The sequence below is a fragment of the Diadema antillarum genome, unplaced genomic scaffold (assembly GCF_040938485.1).
Source record: "Diadema antillarum isolate AM-2024a unplaced genomic scaffold, OU_Dant_1.0 seq00000512_RagTag, whole genome shotgun sequence".
Lineage (NCBI taxonomy): Eukaryota > Metazoa > Echinodermata > Echinoidea > Diadematoida > Diadematidae > Diadema > Diadema antillarum.
The window spans coordinates 493568-509338 of NW_027271466.1; the positions used below are offsets into that span (position 1 = coordinate 493568).

Sequence of the window (15771 nt, forward strand, 5' to 3'; positions counted from 1 at the left end):
TCGCCACACAATTTTAGTTGGGAGCATGTTCTGAAAGAGCAGACTTTAAGCTTTAAAATGATGTATTACTCAAATCAAATGGACTCTCCTAACCTATCTAAATATTGGAAAGAATGCACACACTCAGGAAAAGTGTAAACTGAGAAAAAAGGCTCTGAAGTAGAGTGTCTATTCAAGCGCTTAATCTTTATCAAGCCGTGCTGGTTGTGCGATGAATGGGACAAAAAACAGGATGGAAGCCACCGGAGTAACAACAATGAGGGGATTATCAGATTAAACTGAAATTGATAATAATAATAATGATAATAATAATGATAATAATAATAATAATAATAATAATAATAATAATAATAACAATAATAATAATAATAATAATAATAATGATAATAATAATAATGATAATAATAATATTATTATTATTATTACTACTACTACTAATAATGATAATAATAATAATGATAATAATAGCAATAATAATGATAACAATGATGATAATAATAATAATAATAATAATAATAATAATAAATAATAATAATAATAATGATAAAGCCTTACCCAGGGTAGCCAAGTCAAGATCGGCTCGGTTGACCCATTTCACCTATTTTCAGTCCTCACACAAAATCAGTGTGTGCGACTTTTTGTTTGTTTTGTGATGCACGGTCACATACATTCTTTACATTTATGACGTTTATTCATATTTGAGTTGCACAAACAAAATTCAAACTTCAAGTTCAAAATTTCATGTATCTTTTATTATTGTAAAGTAAATTAAAGGATTACGATTTTTTCACAACTTGCACGTAACTCAATTTCAGTTTTCCCCAGTGTACAATGTAAGACAGTCCAAAATGTGATAACCTTGCTGTCATAATATACTGACTTAGCAGGGATCGTAAGAGAAAACCAAATTGTCCATAGTTATTCATAGCAATCTGTAACTATCCGTAACTATCCGAAAAATGCGCAACTCTCCGCAAGTGTTCAGAACACTATTATGTGCCAATTCGTAAGAATATCCGCAAGTGGACGCAAGTATTCGCATCTGGTCGTATCTGTCCGTATCGCCCGCATTTTTTTGCCCGCACGTTTTGTACAAATTTCTGGTGACGGCAAAGGATCCGCGAGGGTCCGCGGAAAAAATGACTTTTTTGGACGTAAAGCAGGACGCAGAGCATTATGTGACTGGGGCTTAAGACAAAACGATATCTACACGTTACATAACAATCAGCTCAGATGGTCAACACTAAAAACAATACTCACATGGCGGACAATAGCCAGCCTTTACCCAGTTTGATGCGTTTAGATGAGAAAGCAAAGTTGAGGAAGAATAGCTATGAAATGCCGGGAAACCAAGCTCCCCGCAGATGGAATCTGCAACCCGATCAGTGAAGCCGTCTCTGCAAACATAGCTGTCCGTAGCTGTTTGCAAAACTACCAGACCGTCGAGAGGAGAATGTCTCCCAATCAGTTTCACGGCCGGTTCATCTTCTTTCAAAAGTATAATGAAAAAAAAAGTTTAGATATTCCCAAACTAAATATTTATACAACCGTTTACAATTTCAAAGTCATGAACAAATTCGATACAAGCAAATTACCCGAAATTTATTCTGCATTGAATTATGTTTATGAGGAATAGCTCAGTCATTACGCTCTTAGACAATGCAACGACACATTTTGCAAAAAGACTTTTTTTCACTGTCACTCGACCTTATTCAATCTGGGATTCTCTAAAGTGTTAATGTTGAATTTATGTACTTTAAAGATGAGTAACAAAGTGTGGGTTCACACATGAAATATATGACGCTATATTTGCTAACTTTCCTACGTATCTGCCGTCCTCTTTGTATCATCCTAAGTTTGGGTTTCCCATGTATAGCAGTGTTCGTGTTTCATATCTTATGCTGAATGCGAACGTTACACATCCAAAATGGATTCTTGACGTATCTGATTCATCGATTATGTATTTCATGTGGCAAAAAGATGAGTAAAGAGAGAAACAAGTTATTTCACACAATCGATCTTCATTTCATTTTATAATCAAATCATTTAATTTTACTTCTAAATCCTAATAGAAAAGAAACACTGATTGTTCATAGGAGGTAGTATATACATGTGAATGTGTAATGTGTGTAAACATCGTGTGTTTTTTTAATTATGTGATATGCATACGTTTAATTTCCATCCGATCAATTCTTGGTCATTTATTTTCTATTTTTTCGTCATTTTTCTCCTTTCTGATGTTATGAGAAGCTATAAACTGATAAATTACATTGCAATTGACTGATGATTTTGCCCTTCAGTAAGCTCAGTAACTTTGTAGTCTATAGGAGATACTACGCCTGTCTTTGATAGAAATCTGGATGTAGTTGGTTCTACTGCAGTGTGTGAACTTATATTCATGACCTTTTTTACTACTGCTTTGAATGTGAATAGGTAAATACGTAAAAAGAATCGACAAAAGAATGAATGATATGTAATTTGAATATTGATTTACACTCAATCAAATTGTTATCTAACCGTGTTATATTTGCATCATTACTGGATAGAGAGAATATTGAAATCACACTCAAATGGATCCGAAAACTATATCTTAAATTACGACTCTACAGCGGTAATGAATCACAGGGAAAGCTTTCTTTATAAAATATAGTTTAAATCAACTGCACATAATGTTTACAATATGATAATTTTGCAAATATCATATATACACATCCTCGCATATCCAACCCGCTTTTCAAGACGCTGTTACCACGTAAACCTCACTATTCTGATGAATATTTAATCGGGCATTCAGTCATGTATAGTTGTCAACACCTTTTATTTGTATATATACCCGATCACGTCAAACTATGAAGTTCTTGCATTTCATTATTTCATTTTTTATAGACGGTTTTCAAGTACTTGGTCAAATATTAAACGTATAATTGGGCCAGACCCAAGTCAAAGCATTTTCACGGCTATCTCCTCGTATTTAACCCATTGTGTGTCAAATTTATAGCCTGTCCATAAGAATGTGTGCAAAATTTGTGTACATTTGACTCATTGGCATAGAAAGGGTTAATCCTCTTATTCGTTATTATATTATGCCATTCTATGTGTCGCTATTGTAACGAAATTCGATTTTACCGTTTCGATTATAATTTGTCATAATCGATTGTGCCTGTAGTATTGAAATGGGCGCATTATCGGAATGTTGGACAAACATTATAATGTGGTAGCGCATTATTATGAGTTTTAACATTTATTATTAAATATGTGGTTACTTGTTTGTCATGGGCAAGTTTGGATTATTTTAATACCAACTCCGGTTTAGACCGATGATACATGCCGAATTATAGTAACCATGTACAAGAGATACTGTTAAAACGTATAGTCATTGTACAAATTTTGTAACCACGCCAACATTGTAAATAATTTGAATGACTACTGCGGGTAATTTCCACGATCCTCACGGTCGTGCGGGATTGCCTCCTTCATCTGCGATAGGAGGGGAGGCGTATAAAGTGGCCGTTGTGTGACATAGTCCGCAACAAGCAGCCCGTGTATGATACATTTCCAATATGTTGTTAATAGTCATTTCTATGTATAATAAACTGTACATGTGTTCCTGAATTGCTGTCTTCACTGTGTCTTCTTGAGTGGTACCACAATACGACAGCTTGGAGGGTGGTGGTACATGTTCCTGAGAAGACCAACTAGCAAGTCATTGGAATTCGGGCATAATGGTAATGTGACTTGTCGCATAGTCCGTGCCCAATCCAAGCTCCAGTCGTCGCCGTTGGATTTCGGGTATATTGGTAATGTGACTTGTCGCATAGTCCGTGCCCAATCCGAGTTCCAGTCGTCGCCTGAGGAAGTTGGTAACGGTGCGATACAGCACTTTACCCCGTGCCATCAACGATACCTGTGCCACCATAGGGTTGTGAAAGGTGTTCCACGTTAGCGTGACTGAGTTGGTAACAAAACCTGGTAGCAGAACTTGGTAGCAAGAGTTGGTAGCAGAACTTGGTAGCAGCACTTGGTAGCAAGAGTTGGTAGCAGAACTTGGTAGCAAAAGTTGGTAACAAACTAGACGTACCAATTTAACACCATCTATAACTGACGTTTGGAAGTGACATTATCTAAGTGATGCTGAGCTTTGTATGTGTGCCGCTTGTGTTGGTGAGCTGCTTCTGACACAACATAATACATGGTATATAGCGTACAGACTAGTAGTTTTAATAATTTAAAGGGATCATTGTAAACTGCAACAAAACGAACCCCGCCTACTCGGCCATCCTGACACGGCTCGCGGAGACATTTGTACAAACAGTCAAATACACTCTAATACACTCACGACGAGAAGGCGAGTTCGTCACACTATATTGAAGACGATATAAGCGATGCACTTGACTGGATTTGACTCTCCCCTCAATGATCCGTAATTCAGCAGTATTTGGATACTTTCTTATTTATTTGTTACTGCACCTGGAGGAAATATACTTCTAACATATTGAACCAGAGCAACTACAAGGCTAACAATGTTGCCATGCCTGCGACAGGTAAGATTATCGGTCTGCAATAATTATTGCACATTTAAAGGGTGTGTACAGTTCTGGTCGAGGTGAGGATTTAGGTTTTAACGTTTTGCGAGTTATTCAGAAACCACTCTGTGAGATGTCAAAGGGCATGCAATTCTAAAGGGTATCAAAAGTTTATTTGATGAAAATCGGTTTTGAAATGGCTGAGATATCCAAAAACAATGTGAAACAAAGAGATCCTAATAAAGTTGTGGCCTGTCGCCTTTTATTATTATCACTTTTTTGGGGATATCTCAGCTATATCAAAACCAATTTTCATCAAATAAACGTTGAATCCCTCTTAAATTTACATCCTCTTTCATATTTCATAAGAGGTTTCGCATTATCTCACTTAGAAATGTTCAAAACATGAATCCCTTACCTCAACCAGTACTGTACAGTCCCTTTAAAATATACGAAGTGTTCATTCAAATAATGATTGTATCGGAAATTAATTGATAAAATATTATGTTCACTCACATTGTGTAAATTAATATTTATCTTTCACTTTAACAATAAAAAAGTTACCTTTTAAACATGACGCGGTGACGTTGACTCTGACTGGATATATGTATCTGGAGATTGGATTTATATAGTCGAAGTCTCAGCTTATATCCAAGTGAGAAGATGGGCGGAGATTTGTCATTATCTGTAAGCAGAATCACACTTTTGGTGTTCGATATTTCATCTTCTGCGGATATTTTTACGAACTGATTGTCTAAAGATTGCAGCAACAGAACAATCCTCTGGCCGTCCCTCGCCCGTATTTCCCACATTGTAGTTGCGAAACTAGTCTGGCTGTCCACTTTCAACTCGACAGTAACCTCCTTCGAACAGTTGATATTAAGATCTAAAATCAGAAAACAAATGAGATTACATAGATAGATAATGAAAATAAACCAAAATTAACTGTGATTCATTATTACCGTTTCACTAGACCAGGGACAGACGTTTGGTGGTTGATAAACAAAACAGTTTGTATGTTGTAAATATTATTCTGCAACTTCAGTATTGATGGTAAAAGGAAAACAGAGAAAAAAGTTAACAGATTTCTCTGCACCTAATGAATAATAGTTTTATTTTCTTTTAAGACTGTGTAAACTTTTGGCTGATGTATGTTTCAGACGAAGCAGATTTCAATGGTCCATATCATACAGATGCACTCGTTCGGATTCCTCTCTCTGAAATCTTTCAAAGATTGCTGTTTCTCCTTATATAGGTTATTTTTTTATCATTTTTTATCTTATTTGAACTATGAATTTACCAGTTTACTTAGAATCAGTTCATCACAAGACTGTGGTATCTTTTTTTTAATTCATCCAATTGAGACAAGGAAGAAGCCTACACAGAGCTACATTCTTTTGTTTATTAAACAGTTTTTTTTTTCCTTTCGCACTTTGGTCTAAAAGATACTTTGAGAACTTGATTTCTTTCAGAAGGATAATTTAAATTTTAAAGAAGAAATCATTAGATAAATGTCGTTTTGAATGGGAATGTCCCTCATTACTACTTACCTATGAGTTCCGATAAACGTGAAGGAGGGAAAGACAACATGATTATCACGAATATCCACTTGTTTTGACTGACAGTCATGATTTTGGTCTTCGTGTTCTTCATCTGTAGTCGAAACATATCAATTGCCGCCCAATGACTAGACGATCTCCCGTAGGAAAATGTGCTTAGCCAATATTCTATTAACAAACAAAATGGCGTCAGTAAATGCAGCTACCAAGTGAAGCTTATGCACCTCAGACAAATCAGACTGACAGATTCTGTCACAAGCTTCCTTCCCTTCGCGTGATACATTCATTAAGAAAAAAAAAAAACAGCCCCTGGATTGTCACGTATCACGCGATATGATATGATGACCAACTATCTCTTCTCTCCTTGGCGTGTGTGATGCGAGACGAAAGCGAAAATTAACTCCATGTTCAAGAGGCATGTATACACGATAGAAAGTGAGCATTAACAGGGAAGTTATAGAACTGAGAATGACGTTGCTTCACAAGTCTCCCATTAGGTTGCAAAAAAACCCCCACAATTCTTACATTGAATCTTAAATTATTGACTTCTTTTCACTCGTCAAGGTAGTCACCTTATTGATAAAAACGTGATATCATATCATACTTAAGCAAGGAATAATGGATGAGTGGAAAGGAGATGACAGCAAAACAACAATCAAGTTTCAATTGATGTGATTGTCAGAGTCATTACTGAAAATATTTGAAATTTGAAGGTTTTCTTTTTCTTCTTATTTGTCCATTGTTGGCTCCATGATCTTCTATGATCAAAGATCAAAATCGCAGGTTAATCTAAAAGAATAGAAAATGGAAAACTTTACTTTGTTTATCACTCTTCAAATATCACTATTGTACGGTGACAAGTTTTAGCAACTGTGAGATTCTGTGGGATCTTTCTGTCGTGGTAAAAGAGATGAACAGGTCTTGTAATAATCCATTGCACAACCATACTTACCGTGCTTACAATGTACATTACCTGCAGAGTTGATGCCATCATGATATATCTCTTTCATTGCAGTAATTGAAACTCTGATGATCTACTGAGACAAATATCTCATATTCCAAGTGAGACCACAAGCAGGAAGTGAAGAAAAAAGAAAAGAAAAGAAAAGAAAAAGATTTTGAGCAACAATGATTGCCACTTAGAATAGTCGAGCGTTCAGGAAACTAAACTTTCTACCTCTCAAGCGCTGCATTGACAATACGTCTCACGAAAACCACACACACGAAACCCATTACAATGCAATTAAGAGCCGTGAGAATAGATGTATGTCATATGTAGTCATAAAAAAAAAACAATTAAGACAATTCTCAATGGAGCAAACTGCACCTTTTGTTCTGGGGAAAAATACTTTCCAAACGGTAATCGTGCAGGCAGTGGATTTGACACTTCTTGCTCAGGGTGAAGCTAGATTTATTGATATTCGTCTTGATAGTTTTACCGAGAGAAGTCACTCGTCATGTTTTGTGTAAAGTTGGGCAACTCGATGAAAATTGGTGTGATTACAGTGAAATAAGGAAGAACTTTTACCAGGAAAATGTCCTATTTGGGTCTGTTGAATTGTTAATATATTTAAATGTAGAAGAGTAAGTGCATATATATACATATATATATATATATATATACATCTTCTGTGTGAGAGATGTGTTTTCAGTTGCTAAGACCTTGGGCCGTCGCATCTTAGGATTGTGTAGGTGAGAGTAAGGAAGACACGGTAGACGTAGGTTGAATCATCATAGTTTGATTTTAATTCTCAAGCTTATGGCCCTGCCCTTGTGAATATCAAGAGATGTGATGTACAATTCACATTTGGGCTGGTTGTAGGCCGGCAATCACTTGGCAACCGGTTGCGGGAAACATTTAATGATGATGGGTGGAGATAGACGTGCTGAAGTTAGGTGTGTATGTGCTATAAGTTCAGCAGATCAGTAAGGTTGTGATATATACGATATATATATATATATATATATATATATATATATATATATCCCTAGTTGGCACCTTAGGGAGACATATTGGGGAGAAGTGTCTTCATTAGGGAGACAACTGGTCATTAAGGAGACAATTTTCGTGTCTCCATTGCGTAAACTGCCATTGAACATGTAATAATAAATTTGCATATAAAACAAATGGAAATGTCTCCCAAATGACCCATCTAGGAGTATATATATATATATACATATAATATACATGTACAGCTGCATATATATATATATATACATATATTCATATATATATGAGTTCTATTACAAAACTAGCTAACTCCATTCTTCTTATAAGTTGAGATATTGAGATACATTTGTGATTAAAGCTGTTAATAATAAAGAAAATAATGAGAAAATACAGGATATTTCCTATCATAACTTCCTTGTTATGTTGGAAGTGAGGTATTACTGGAAGGGTTTAATTGTGCTTTATCTGATCATGGAATTATTTTGAAATGAAAGGAAGATATTATGTAGAGGGGTGAAGGTTCAGGCAGTGGCGTATCTAGGGGGGGGGGGGGGCAAGGGGGGCACGTGCCCCGGGCGCCACTCCTAGGGGGCGCAAAAAAACGAAAAAAAAAGGAAGAAGAAGAAGAAGAAAAAAGAAAAAACGAAGAAAAAGAAGAGAAAAAAAGAAAAAAGAAAAGAAGAAGAAGAAGAAGAAAACTCGCCCGGAAGGGGGGGGGGGGCAGAAAACCAAATCAAACAAGATAAAAACAAAACATGATGACGCGGACAAAATAACCATGTTTATTGTGTTCACACAAGAATTCCCTGTTCTGTAAGCTGAAATACAAAATTTTCGGCTCGATAGCCAACATTTATATAAAAAAGAAGGTAAGAACAAAACGTGATGATGACGCGGACAAAATGACAATGTCTATATTGTGATCACACATGTCATTTTATATCTAGCAGCCAAAATGTTTCACGGAGCAGCGAATGCAATATCTTTAGTTCTGAAGCGATCGCCAATTGGATCAAAAGAAGGCGCCAACGGGAGGGGCGCAAAAAACAACAACAAATCAAACAAGATAAGAACAATACGTAATGATGACGCGGAAATATACAAATTTCGGTTCACTCGCTCGTACGATTTAGAGTATTTTTTCAAGTCCTCAGTTTGTTGGTATAAATATCTTGATTAGAATTGTAAGATTTAATAAGCAAAAAATGACAAGAGTTCCATGTTTTGTAAGATGAAATACAAAAATTTCGGCTCGCTCGCTGCGCTCGCTCGCCAAAATTTATCCAAAAAAAGAAGAAAAAAGGGACGAGGACGCGGACACAATGACAATGTCTATTGTGTTCACACATATCATTTTATATTTAGCAGGAAAAATGTTACTCGGAGCAGCGGCTGCAATTTCATTCGTTCTGAAACGATTGGATCAAGAGGACGCCAATGGTTTCGAACATACAGGGGGCGCAAAAAAAGTCAAAAAAGATAAGAACAAAACGTAATCATGACGCGGAAATATACAAATTTCGGCTCACTCGCTCATACTATAAAACAGAGTATTTTTTTTTCAAATCCTCAGTTTGTTGGTATAAATCGTTATCTATAAGGTCGTCACTATATCTTGATTAGAATTGTAAGATTTGATAAGCAAAAAATGACAAGAGTTCCATGTTTTGTAAGATGAAATACAAAAATTTTCGGCTCGCTCGCTGCGCTCGCTCGCCAAAATTTATATATGAAAAAGTGATAAGAACAAAACGTGATGATGACGTGGAAATATACAAATTCGGCTCACTCGCGCGTACTGATTTAGAGTATTTTTTAAAGTCCTCAGTTTGTACGTATAAATCGTTATCTGTCAGGCCGTCACTATATCTTGATTAGAATTGTAAGATTTGATAAGCAAAAAATGATAAGAATTCCATGTTTTGTAAGCTGAAATACAAAAAATTTTCGGCTCGCTCGCTGCGCTCGCTCGCCAAAATTTATCAAAATTCATTATATTTAAATCACTCTCAAAAGACCCCTTTTAAGTGCTTGAAAAAGCATATCATGTGCACTTGGTTTAAAGTCCCTACCGGGATGGGGTCGGGTTGAACACTTTTTCAGAAATTAGGATCGCAATTTTCGCGCTTGCCCCGGGCGCCGTTTTCCCTAGATACGCCACTGGGTTCAGGTGTGAGTTTTTTCAGTTTGTCTCCCTCTACAAATTAAATTTGTTAAGATCGCAACTTTGTTCCGACATATTTGTTAATTTACAGATCAGCAGCAGTTGCGATCTTGACAAATCTATCTTTTAGAAACTCATACCTGAACCTTACTTCGAAATGTTTAGAATTAGACTCATTAACTCATTTTGCAACAAAACTCTTCACCATTATGTACATATATATACATACACGTATATATTAATTATACATATATATATAATATATACATATGTGTGTGTGTGTGTGTGTTTGTGTGCGTGTGTAATTCATCTCACATTGCACTCTGCTTCATCTTCTAAGAGAGTAATAGCATTTTTATGTAAACAAATATTTAACATGGTGAGATTTTAATATGCCAAATAGGCTACTCATAGTTCTCCTCTAACCCTCTATGACTTAGTTTCCTTTTACATTTTACCAGTAAGAATATCATAATGAGGTGTTTAGTAATAATGATCGCTATGTTTCAGCAGTAACTTATTTAGTATTATTAACCTTACCGCACTTCATAGTTGTCATAATCAATGTATTTATAGACTGTGTTCACAGCCATGCTTCTTTGATCATGAAATCCCACCATTAAAGGTCGCACATCCGTTTTTTTATGTCTTGTGTGTAATACATAAACACACACACACACACACGTGTGTACCGTTTCTCTCTTAATGAATTTTACATTAAAAACTCATCAGGAAAAACATCTTCACAATTGGTGACGAAAAGTGCTTGTATGAAAAGAAATACGAGAAGTAAGATAGAAAAAGACAGGGAGTGGAGGGAGAAAGACCAATGTTCCCAGAACAGCAAACATTAGGCATTACCGCACTACGTAGAACAGGAACAAAATGAACATGCTGTCTCGAAAAAGCCTCTTTGATTATATTCGTTATCAAATCAATGATCACACATACTTTATAACAGATAAACAAATCATACCAATGAATCGTGTATGGTTAATTAATCCGACATACTAATCACAGTATTGACATAAAAACTATTCATAAGCCGAGACGAACTTGTCTTACTATACGCAGTGTATTTATTCGCAATGTTGCAACAGTGTTTCATTCTAACTCTAGGGAAATTTTACTCTTCAAAGAATCATAACATCTTGTCGTGTAACTTCTGTACAAGGAAATTGTAGTTCCATTTCTGAGACGACTCTGATTACCACATATTTATAGATTCTTTATTTCCGAGTTTACTGCTGTAAAATAAAGGAATAAGAGTGCGTTATGAGGCAAGCAATAGAAAACTAGAAATTGCAGATCACTGACGCTACAAAACACAATTTTTCATTACGATGTATTTGTAGGATCCTCGAAGCGATATAATCACTATGTTCAGAAGATTCAAGGATATTGCTTGGACTTTTAAAATGAGAAGCACATGAAGGTCAGGGACACATTGCGAGTCGGAAATCCGATTTCTTTACTTTCTCAAATGTATTTTTAGACTCACAGCTCATGCAATGACATTCTCTCTCTCTCTCTCTCTCTTGTCAGTTTAGGATAATTTTATTTTTACTGAGGGATAGTTTTCCGGATGCAATCAAGACTCCTTTTCGAACGCTTCGTGCTTACTTTGCAGATACAGTATATACCTTAGTATGAAATATATACATTAATGTTCCTGTGTACAATGATATCGTCTCATTTCTGCACCTAAATAAACATTATCATCTTTTATTGATTGTGAATTCTGTAATCTCGTTGGTCAAACACGTAATTGATAAAATCTCGTATTACCTGTGTTACTCAGACCAACCACTGAACATTTTCCGTATTCCGTGATATGACGTCATGATATTACACAGCTATAGCTGCGCGTGTACGTATGCGTGTACATATTCAGCTCTCGAGACGTAAGTCAGCATGGCTAACAGCCGGCGATTTCAACATCATTCACGAGAGGAAGTCAGCGAGAAGAAGGTTCGCCCAACGTCCAAATATACAGAAAAGGCCAATGCAAAGGCAGCCCGGACCCTCTGTATTCCGCATAGAGTTGGATTATTAAATTATAATCCAGCTCTATGGTATTCCGTGACTGGAGACGTTACACACAGTGTCAGCGCGCGTCATAATCAACACTAGCTTATGTATTCGACAGCCGGCGATTTCAACTTCACAAGCTGCAAAAAATTAACGGGAACAGAAGTGAAATCCCGGATTGCCTTTGTAACTTTACCAATGATATTACACTACAGATTTCTTGTAGAATTGCACTTCAAAAGATAAAATCGTTACCCCCTGCTTGTTCTTACGAAATACGGGAAATATCTATGATATTTGCCCATATTTCGTGAAAAAGCAGGGGGTAACTGATATTCTCTCTTTCTCAAGTCAGTATAAAATCGTTGTATTGATTCAGAGGTGGTCTCGGGACTCATCTTGAAAAGGTTAATGCTTACATCTACATGCATGTTCGTAATTTTCACATCATATGTAAAATTCAAGTTTTAACTTACATAACCATATACTTTGCAAATCCTTGTTTCAGTATAGATAACATGAACATGTGTTTACATTATGAAAAAAAAATAATGCTTGTAAAGAAAGAAACATATTTACATGATTTTGCCTGTGTATGTGTACTGTGGACACTGGTATAAGTATCTCCTAAATAACTATTTTTTTTTTGTCGTTTGACTTCCAATATGTTTAAGCGCGTGCGTTTCCTCCTGTGCTCGCTGAAGTGCGTTTTTAAGGGGGTAATGGGTGTATCCTCTAGACACCTATTCAACACTGACGCCAATTCTTCAAGCAGCTTCAACAATTCAGTGACAAGGACACTGTACAATGATAAGAAGAAAATTTAAATGCGATAGTCCTAAGAGGGTTATTCGAAGAATGAATACTTCATTAGTAGATATTCGCCCTTCCCTTATCAACATCTGCATAGAATTCAGCAAATGCTGTTTGGAGTTCATTTTCCCTTTCAATAGTACCTTGATGCCCATCAGTGGAACCGATTGCCATTGAACGTCCGAGTGTCTCCTTATTCACATTAATATACAGTTGATCGCGTCTAGGTGCTGACACTGAACTAGCTGCTGCATCGCAGAGCTGCTCTCCTCTCTCATCTATCTCTGCGTAGATTTCAGAGGGTGCATTAGTGGCGTCTTTTTCGTCTTCCGTTGTACCTTGGGTCACGTCAGTAGAACTGTTTCCCATAGAGCGTCCATCTCTCTGCTTATCGACTTTGGCATACATTTCCTCGCGCCTACGAACCAACGAAGAACGATTCCCTCTGTCGAAACTTCCCACTCCCTTATTCACCTGTGCATAAAGTGGTACAGGTGCAGCTTCGGCCTCCTTTTCGTCTATTGTGGTACCTTGGTGCTGTTCAATGAATCCGTCTCCGTTCGAGTGCAGATCTCTTTGCTTATTCACTTTGGCGTATAGTTCCTCCTTTGTAGACACAGAACTATCCTCCTTTGAAAACATCTTTCCCCTCTTGTCCACCTCTGCGTAGAGTCCCATAGTTGCAGTATTGGTGACATCATCGTATTCCGTTGTGTCTTGGAGCTCGTCAAAGGAACTGATTTCTGTAGAAAGTCCATCTCTCTGCATCTCTGCGTTGGTATACAATTCCTCGCAACTCCGCGGTGTAACAACAGAAGTTGCTGACCTTTCTTCCGCGTACTCATCATCGTCGTAAATCGTCACATTGTCTCGGCGAGGATTCAGTAGGTTGCAGTCATCCGAATCAAGTGCTGAAGAAAGATTTGATGCCTGACTACAAGCGGTTTCACGAAACTCACTTGAGTCCACCTGTTCGTAGAAAACTTCCCTGGGCGTCAAAGGGTCGTGAGCAATGGATACAGGGAAATTTGTGGTCAGCGAATCCCCCTGTAAGCTGTAATTGGAGGTGGATAGGGTAGACGTCGGCATTTTCGGTTTGTCGTTTGCTGGGCTTGCTGTATCGATGCTGTTGTATTCATTTTCGCCGTAAGAAGCATTCCATTCTAGAACTTCGGCAGGTTGTCTCGTCAGGGTGGAATTAAGTGACCTTTCTTCATTCGTGATGTGAGTATTTCCAGTGCAGCTGGCGGGCTCTGTAGGTTTGCTCATGTGCGGTCTCATCACACTTCGACCAACGTCAGGACCCAATGTAGATTCAAGCGAGTTGTACTCTGTCTCGTCAAACAGACGGAGTCGCTGCAGCGTTGCGTCTCTGCCGGTGGTGACATTGTCGATACCCGTGTGCGCGAGGTTGTCATATTCACATTCCTTAGCTTTACTGGAAGGCTTCAGTTGCGAAGTTTCCAGGAGTGATTGCTCACTTGTTACCCGACGCTGTACAGCGGACGAGTGATGATTGTCCCCTCCTTCTACCGAAATGACTCGTTCAGATATTCGCTGCATCTCGGCAACATCTCTGCGAATCTCCTCAGCATCCTGGTAGATATGATCTTGATCAAATGTAGAATCTTCAGCTCCAACTGGGACCGGATATCCTCCAGCGGTGATGGCATTGTCGACAGGAGGCACCAAGGTATAAAGTGAGAAAGTACCAGTATTGGTGCCATTTCCAGGAAATCGAGATTGGACTGAAGATTGGACGCCAGCCATGCCATCATTCGTCTGGTTTGGATTGAGTGAGGTTTTATACCTGCAATAAAAAATAGAATAAAAGGGGTCCCGATCTTTCTTCATTAAATCAAACTAAAAACGTAATATATTTTTCACAGACAATATACTGTAACCATTTTTTCCACAATGAAAGTCGGACTTCTAAATTGTGAAAATGGTCAGCCAAGTCGATCTTGAGTATTCATGTTTTCTGAGAGAGATATTCTTCTTCTACATCATCCCGAAGTTTGATATCATAAAATGAATGGGAAAGTGTGTTTTCAGTATTTTTTTTTCTGCACCCCCTTTTTATAGAGTAGTGTGGTCAGGTATGTCTTTGAGGTCCCTTTCCATTTCTTGATAATCCTTTGCACACTCTTTAATTTCAACTCCCATAAATTTTGAAAGGATAATGCTACTAATTGAAAGTTGGCATTAATCCTGGGCAGAATGTATTAGTAGAGCATGCTGAATTTCAGCTTAATCTGTATAATCTATTTATTGTTGTTGCTCCAGTGGTTTCCATCCTGTTTTTGTCCTATTCATTGCACAGCTAGCAGGGCTTGGTAAGGAGTAAGAGCTTGAATAGACCCTGTACTTCAGAGCATCTCTTCTCAGTTCACGTTTTTCCTAAGTGCGTGATTTCTTTCCAATAATTATTAAGATAGGTTAGGACAGTCCATTCGAATCGAGTTATGCATCATTTTAAAGCTTAGACTCTGCTCTTTTAGAATCTGCCCTTATAACCAAAAATCCATGTCTGGTGATTTGTGTGTGTGTGTGTGTTAGTTTTGTGATGCCGGGTCACAAATAATGTATACATACATAATGACCGTATTTAACAGTACTTGTACGTATGTTTTGCGTATAATAATATATATATATATATATATATATATATATATATATATACATATATATATATACATGTTTAAATATATATGTATATATATAAATATA

General features: G+C 37.1%; 1 protein-coding gene across 1 annotated transcript in view; it reads right to left on the reverse strand.

The window, feature by feature from the left end:
- LOC139734190 (uncharacterized) overlaps nucleotides 1–1453 on the reverse strand; it is a 41929-nt gene extending 40476 nt beyond the window's left edge. The window contains exon 1 of the mRNA XM_071644994.1: nucleotides 1261–1453. The gene's annotated coding sequence lies outside the window, so the exon portion shown is untranslated. The remainder of the gene's footprint in view (nucleotides 1–1260) is intronic.
- Between the last annotated feature and the right edge of the window lie 14318 nt (nucleotides 1454–15771).